This window comes from Necator americanus, chromosome IV (genome assembly GCF_031761385.1).
Source record: "Necator americanus strain Aroian chromosome IV, whole genome shotgun sequence".
NCBI lineage: Eukaryota > Metazoa > Nematoda > Chromadorea > Rhabditida > Ancylostomatidae > Necator > Necator americanus.
Window position 1 is genome coordinate 28,640,378 of NC_087374.1, and position 9,051 is coordinate 28,649,428.

The window sequence follows — 9,051 nt, forward strand, 5'->3', positions numbered from 1 at the left end:
AATAAAATCAATGGTAAACACAGTAATAAATATAATAAATAAGAACAATAATAAGTTAATTATAATATAAATAAAGCGACAAATGTGTTCTTAAAGGAGAAACGGCCTCTCCGGCCCGTTTACAGTTTACAGCTACTATATCAGCACCACCCTCACGACTCTTTTACTGTATAATCTACTATACTCTTTTACTGTTTTACTGCACTGTAAGACATGCCATTCGACAAAAAAAAATGGATAGAATTTTTTGGACTAAATATCCGAGTTTCTGGTTCGTTTTGTGAGTGGGCTCATATCGTTCAGTTACTTACTGATAGATACCCAAATTCTATGTTCTGTCGTAAAAATTGGAATTATCCTAAAGGAAACGGTACGAATGCCTTTGAGATAATGTATCCGACATTCTCTTCATACTTTCGCAAATGGAATGACACTAAACCGATAAATCATTGCCAGTTGTTGCTCCGGGAAAGAATTCAACGAACCAGTTATGTTTTTGTAAGAAGTATTGCAGAGGAATTCCGGGATTGTAACATTTACGACTACGAAAAATATCCTCGGGATGGTTTTTACAGTTCACTGCGTTCATTTTCTTTTAGCTGCAGATTCTGCAATAGTTCTATAAGAGTATTTATGAGGGCAATTTATTGGGTGATTAGTAGGTTTGAGGTCGTAGGTGCAGATATTCTGAGGTAAAGGGTATTCGTTATTTTAGGATTTATTACTAATCGAAGCAAAATGCTACAATAAAAACATTTTAAGCTTTTTCTACATCGCGGTCATTCGGAACGTAACCAAATGTACTTGAAGGTTAACTCTCAGTTTCACCTACAACATGGTTAATAAGTTGGGTCCCAGGATCCGCTTCAGACGGATTAATCCTTCGCAAACCGTTCTGATCCCTGAGAATAAGCAAAATGAAAATTTGAAAATAGCATTCAAGTGAGCCTCTGATTTCAAATATACTTCTAGAATTTAGTTTTGATATATGTGTGTCCTGAAAACGGGAAACAGTTTCCGCGACCTTCGCCTTTTCATTTCTCTCATTAGTACATTCCACGGTTACATCTCCGTAGAGGGAAAAGGTGTTTGTAGGATTCGCGTTGATTTCTCACCATAAGACAAAACTTACGGCATACTCGTAATCAGGAGCTACGTAGATAATAAACAATCTTGAAGCTCCGTCTATTTCTTGCTTCTTTCCACACGTTTTCCTACCGTATCACCGATGGGACTCTGCTGCCACAGTATTCCACCGCTCTTCGACCTCTTATCGCATGTCGCTTGGAATAGATGCACTTTATGGTGCAACCTTATGCATTTTGAGAAAAACTGAGGTTGTTGTACACTGCTATTGACGTAATGCGTAGGTTCAACGACATCTGTTCAGCACATTTCGTAAAACTGTGTAAATTTTGCAAGTTCAATTCAATTAAGCGGAGAGATTTACTTTAAACACTTTCGTTTTTCGAGTTGTATTTAATAGCAAAACATGAAGCACACCTACGGATTGGTTTGAAAAATATTTTTGTACCAAACAAAAATAAGAACACAAGAGATATAACTTTTTTCTTTGTTTTTTCACCTTCATACATATTTAGAATAGTTTGATTCAAAAGTTGGGTTTGATTTGAAAGTTGTTGTTCAATATTTATCCTTCGGATACGACAAACGTAAATTAATTAATGTTATTGTTAATGTTAGTGTTAACTCACAAAATTACTTTAAAAAAATAGCTTAAATCAATAAAAAGAGTCCAAAATAAATAACTAAAAACAATACTGCTTAATCCCTGACTGGGTAGTATCACATAAAATTCTCTTTTTTCTCTTGAATGCTCTAATTTTAATGAGTAGGGAAAACTAAAAGAAGGATGAAATCTGCCCTGATCTTATCATTTTGGTAAGAGCAAGAAAAGATAGCTCCAAAGAAAGATCTGGAGCGGAAATCTGTTATTCGCGAGGAAAGTCTTCAGTTTCTTAATGATGGAAATGATTAATGGATGTCATTTCTGCCTTCAACACATCAATCATTGTGAGTTATTCTTCTGATTCACACAACTGTGTTCTAGGACACATAGTTTGAGTGGGAGTAGGAATTTGCCCATTCCACAGTCAGTTGATTTCATGCCAAATTAAAAAAAAAATACCAGGTTTCATTGAATCTGAAGAAAAGGGGAGTTTTGTCGCCAAATCTTTATTTTATAAAAGTTAGCCACAGACAGTTCCGTTTTTTCCAAAAAGGAGTGCACCTTGTTTTTGTCGAAAAAAGGTATAAAGAATAAAATGGAATCTTTCCTGCTACCCAATGGTCCCCCATAAAAAAGATTTCAAAAGAATTCCAGAAAATCTATTATTTATTCGAAAATCGTTGTTCTAAATTGAAGTGTAGGCCCACAAAACATAAATCAGGCAAGATTTTATGTCAAGTATTGGAACGCAAACAATTGCATTGTTGTGCAGTAATTATGTAGGCAATAATTTGTGCTTAACAATTAATATAAGTATTTTAATTGATTTAAATAATCATTCAGGTATATTGATGCATTAATCTAATGATTTGCTTCAATATAATATATTAATATAACATATAATATTATATTCTAATCTTAAGGATAATTCCAAGGATTTTAATAAAGAATTATAAAAACCTTGTGTTCGATTCAATTAAAGAAACTAAGTATCTAATTTTAATTGCAATGACCATGGAAAGTGACTTGAATGTTAATGAGCTCGTTTCTGCCGAGTTTTGCGCCACTCTTAACTATGAGCGGTGAGGGAAATAAAAGGGGAGTTTTCGGCAATTTTTTTTTCCCGAACCCCACTGAAGAATATTGCCATCATTTTTCCGAAGCATTCAATGCGATTGTGAGAATCTTCGAGAACATACAGCTGCTCAATAAATCTCCGGATTGACTCAGTAGTTCGGAGCTATGAGCAATGTCCACTATACAGCCGAAATAAAAGCTACCCGATTCTCTGTCTCCGCCCATAACCCGGTGGTTTCGCTAGGTTCCAAGCAGTTGCACCGACGGGCTATTGCTGTGCATTCTATCCTCCTCCTGTTTTCCATGTTTATTGTGCTTGTTCTCGTGTATTACGTTTCTTCCACGAAAATCCGATACTGGACACTGAACTGAAAACAGCTCTTCTTACTAAGCATATCAATTACATTCTTCTCGATGAATGTCTTGATGAGGTGTGTGATGACAGCCGAAATTGACAGTGCTGAAGAGTTGAGATCTCTAAGCGAATAGAGGTATGGATGTACGTATTAGGTTAAGCAATAAATAATTTTTGTTTTGTTTATTATAGATTTATTTTTCAACAACATAAAATATAATGAAAAATTGATTATGGCGCATCGTGCTTATCTGCTAATTCTTTCGTTAAATGACGTGAATTTTGTTCCACTATTCACTTCAAAATATCGTTATTGAAGTCTAAAGGGCGACTCCGTTGGTTCTTCTTTCAAGGTTACATCTCCAGAACGAAGTTTGACAGACCAATTTCTAACCGCTCGATAGGTCATCACTTCTTCGCGATGCACACTGGTTGTTTTTTCAAACCGTAGCCACGGAAAATCCCGTCCGTTGCTTCTTAATTGCCGTAAAAACGGCCCAGAAGACGGCTTCGGGCGTTCCGTCGCGCTATTTTCTACAAGGAGTTCGATTGGAGCGCACCAGCCTTGTGCACGCGCCGCATCTTCCAGGCCGTTTTTTGCGGCAGTTCGGAAGAAATGGACGAAATGACCTCCCTCTTCATAATTTACTATCCCGTATACGTATACTCCACCTGAAATCCGCACCACCTCAGATTCGTGGGGTGATGCCTTTAAATACCCGAAGCATCACATGGTACAAGTGAATTTTTTTAGATTCTCCATTTTCGAGGTGGACGAAAAATTAAACGTCTAAAGGCTAACCTAAGTTCTGCGTGGGTAGCAATAACAAAAATCCCTTGTTTGGCTAACCTATTGTATGCGGAAACAATAACAATAAGTAGCATGTACTTGGTCATAAGTTATCCATGACTCAACCTAGTCGTTCACGAATATGAACATTATCGCGTGTGATTCCCCTTAGCAATTCAGAAGATGCCAGAAAAGAGCCTTCTGCAGCCTCCTCCCCTAACAACGCAATTTTTCGAAAGGTAGAACAAGGGGACAACTCCGTCGTCGCCCAACGTCAGCGATCCAACTAATACAACTTGAACTACGGTAATGTCCGCGCAGTCTTAGACACGCCGCGGATTCCCATCGTCCTGTTACTCATAATAAGTTCTATCGTTGAAGAAATTAGACAACAAAATCCTGTTTATCACGCCTTTTTTTTAGAATATCAGGGAAATTGGGCGTGATCACGCTCAGACTCCTGAACTACATCCATAACTCCACATATTCGTGGAGATTCCGACATCGTCAATTTCAGGAAACATTGTTTTTGACCTAAGGCTCCACAGGTGATTTTTTTCTTTAAAAGCTTAACATTTTGCAACTAATCAAAGATTGGGACATTATTTATCCTTCGGAGTGATTTCGGTCCCAATTTTATAACCGTACCGCCAAATGTGTTCGAGATATTTTACGTTCCATCGTGTGCACTATTTTTATAAAGGCTATCAATGTTTTTCGCGCCGATGCCAGATGTGGATAGTCGTCAGTTTTTTCTATTCGTCATAGCTTGGAAGGAGCACGCACATTTCTTTCTAAAATCTAAAGTTGATGAAACGCTTAGAAAGGTGTGTATGTGTAAAAACTTAATGGTGTGTAGAAGTGTAAAAAAATTGACTTTTTTTTCCAAAAAATGATACTTGTTGCAGAGAGAGAAGTTATTTTATTGATTACATCTATTGTTGATTTCACCTTATTATTATTTATTATATTGATGTTTATTCAATTTGTGGCCTGAGGTTCTGAAAGAGGCCTGAAAACAGTTCGAGACTTTGATGCTATGCCTATCTGATCAAACTCCTCCTCTCTCCTCTCCCTGCCAAATCTCGAATCGTTTCAAATGCGCTATGCAAGAACTCCAAAAGAGTAAACAAAATGTGTGTCTTCCCTTGAACAGAAAGAACGAAAAGTTTGAAGTTTGAAAAAGTCGCAAACTTGAAATGTAATATTGTGATACCGGCCTTCGTGAGAGCATATCTTGTGACTGTTGCGACGTTTCTGTTTGACCTGAGAAAAAAAGAAGGAACCAGAAAAACTTGCACTTCCTCACCTAAAGAACCATTGCTGCATATATTGTGTAATAACGCATTTGAGTCACGGGATTGCTAGGATTTCAGAGAATCTCAGTCAATTTTAACTACCCGATGGTGTGGATTAGAGTTGGGAGTCATTCTTCTAACCGTTCTTCTTCTTAAACTTGTCACTCTTCTAGGCATTTTTCTTAGAGGTTCCTAAGTAATCCTATACATCTTGTAATCTGACAAAGACCTCTTTTTTGTACGCACAATCATCGAAAGACGTCTTGGGTCGGTCTGAAACCTTGGGTGACTCGGAGGAGACCGTACCCGTCTCTGTTGGTCGATGGGACCATAGCCGATTGTGCATAATTGGGATTAGTTCATTGTTCTTTTCGTAACAATATCTTTTTTCCTTATTGGTGGCACCATCGCCCTTTCGGTAACCGTCGGATACGTCAATAGAGAAGGGTTCCACTCTGTTTACGAACTCCGAGAACGTAATGTAGCGTAGATCGGAACGTTCTCGTTTGGTGTTGAATGAACGTAACAATTCGTTAAAGTAAGTTAGCTCTTTTTTCCATACAAAAAATACAATCACGGCAAAGAGTCGAAGATTGCCGAATCGTATGAGTAGCTACATATCTAGTCGTACGATAGAGTTTAGCACACTTACTAGGCCACTTGCATAAGCGAGCAGTGATAGATCAATTTTCAAATGGGTCGATATTAGAGTAAGTTGACAAACGCAGTTGTTGAGGTGTCCAAGATGTTTGGTAGCCGAAAAAAATTTGGCAAAATGCATGCAAAATCCCAAAATTTTTAATGAATTGTGACCTTCTACAACGTTGCGAGTTTATTCCTCAAACAATGGAGTTCCTTATCTTCTGTATTTCTAGTTTTTAATTTTTCTGACAAGGGATCCGTCAAACCTGTTTCCCAAGCACTATTTCAAAGCACTATTTGTTTTTTCACTGATCTCAGTTAATTATAGGAAAAACAGAAGCTTTTGTTGTTTTTCTGTTTCTTGTCTTCATGGTTATTAATTATTAGTAATTATCGTAGTCATCTTAGTTTTTTTTTCATTGTCATTGAGTTCTGCAGAGTTTTTTGAAATCTTTCTGCTTAAATGTCACACGATCCTCTAATTTCTTAGTGTAATGATGCATGTTGCGAGTCGCCTGTTCTCGCACGCACAATCCCGAACCACGAGGATAGGAGAAAATGCGATAGGAGAAATGTAATCATTTGCTCAAGTTTTACTTCCTGTTGGTATAGCTGCTCAAAGAGGAAATTCCGCCTTTTCCTTCAACATCTGATATTTCAATGACGCTTTAGATATCTTTTTTTTTCGTTCTATTTTTAGAAAGTCTTTAGTAATCATCTTTACAAAGATGGAACTATTTTTTTTAATGTTATGAGAAGTTTTCTTCTTCTCTTTTTCATATAATTCAGGGTGGATAATACGATTGTTCACAATTTAAGCGCCTTTCTTCCAATATTCACTTTTTCACGGTTCCAATAATAATTACAATAACAATAGAAGTGTGCTTATTTCTTACAATAACTTTCAGCTTTACTGATCTGTTGCTCATCCACTGTATGTATTCACTGAATAGTTGTATTTTGTTGAAATTATTATATTCTTGTTTTCTCTTCTTAACATATTCCAATGACGCTTTAGTGCTGATTTGTTAACTAATTTGCCTGCAACAACTGCCTAATATTAATTGCCTACCGTCGCTTCGGAAAATACCGTTTTTCATCCGTCAGAAATTTTTCAATAATCAACCTAAATGTATGAGTGAGGAACGTGACTTACTTGACTTAAACGACAACGACGGACAGATGTTACGGCCTAACTCGAAAAAACCGCATCTTTGTCTGCGTGTGTCGCCTTTAAACATATCCGAGACAGTCCTGTTCGATCTTCAGCTAGCGTTCACATAGAATCTTCCCATCCATCTGCAGTACGTTACGTCGTCTCGTTAAACTGCCTATCAAAGCTAAGTGTCCTCAGATCTTTCTTCACAACTTCCGTGCAGTACATTCTTTCAAGACCAGGAGGCCTTTACCACTTTGACTCTAGGTGCTTTCTTCAAGACAACGCGGATAAGGCGGTAAGACGATCTCCTTATAACGTGGGCAAAAAGACGAAGACGGTTTTCTCTGAATAATTCTCAAAGCCGGGCAAAATATTGATGTTCTTCATAAGTCATCCACTGGTACATCATATCCAGTTTTGAGTAAAGTTCTGCGTTATGGCTCACTGCAGCCTGACTGCCGTGTCTCTTCTCTATCACCGTTGGTAGTATTCCCCGGAATCTCCAAAACCTTACTTCATAATACCGTAAATTGTAAATAGGTAGACTCGCAGCTTGACTCTATTGGCGATGATTCACCCAGTCATGAAGTTGAATGCCGAATTTGCTTCAGCGTTTCTCTGGTGGTTATGTCTCTCGTAGTTGCCGTCATTTCTAAGCATACAGCCTAAAGAAAATCAGAACTCATCCACGAGTTTGACAGGTTGTCTATTCACCCTGACTCCCGCTGAGTGTCTCGAGGAGACCCGCAGCGTGCATGTGTCAGAGAGGTACGTAATCTAGTGGCAAGGTAAAGTTCAGGAAACGTGCTTGAGATAACATTTTAACGGGGAATTTTTTTTTGCGAGTATCGCTAGCGATTTGAGACAGCCTTCGTTCAACAAATTAACGACGTTCTCTTTTCAGCTTTAAAAGGTAGAGTAGAGGTAACTGCTACTATGTAGAGTAATAATACTTCACTGCAATCCAATGAAACTGCCTTAAAGATTACTATGAACCTCCTAAGTTTAGCGATGAAACGGCTATGGAATCTAGAACGTGAGAGTGCCAAAGGGATTTGAAAAAGTCATAAACTGGTTACGTTTGAAACGTCTTCAACGTCTATCGCATCTCGTGAATTCTATGGCAATTAAGGTCCGTTTGAAAAGCCCAGATATAGCATGAATCACGAACCCGTCAGCCACCTTCCAGCTTACCCTTTTGGTTGTAAAAAAAAAACTCGGGGCTGAATCCGGTCGAAAATTCGCGTTCCTTGTTATTGTGCCACTGATGAATTTATGAATCCTCACATGTCTGAGCGATAAAGAACCTAAGATAAGAAAAACTTCTGAACCCTGGCACTGGCCGAGCAGTCATGTTACCGCCGCAGTCACTTGGAAGCAGCACGGAACGGTCTCGTTTCGAATGCAGGATTGATGAAGTTTTTTCGATTGGAGTGCAACACTCGTTTTGAGTAACGTGAAGTACTAAAAATAATAATTCCCAACTACTCAGAGACAAAGATATTCCACATGAATTGTTATTTCGATGAGCCTATGTGCAAAAGCAAAAACTCGACACTCATGCTTCATACACACCTCTTCAGCTACGTCCGCGCCGGTGACACGACACATGAGCGTTCTGTCTTCTGATCAATCAAAAATCTTATTACACTCAATCAACTCCATCTCACTTTTTCCTACGATCATTTTTCTACGCGAGGCAGAGCATGTCATTGCAATGTGTGACCCATTAACGAGATATCAGCAGAAACCGCCCGCATGTGGGGGAAATGTTTCAGAAATTGTGAGCAACTTTCTCCGAGAACACGACAGCTGATTCTTTCCACTCTGTTTTTAATTTCACACAGTTCTATCTCGTTCTTATAGAACGATTCGCACAAAGAACGTTTTATGCAAAAAGTGGTTTATTTGAGCTAATACACGATGATACCAAGAAATGCTTTCATATCTCATTCAAAGGATTCCTGCATGGAACTCCTCACATTCAAGTCTTGCGCTTGTTTCACGTGTTCGATCCTCACCCTAAAGCGCTATCACGTT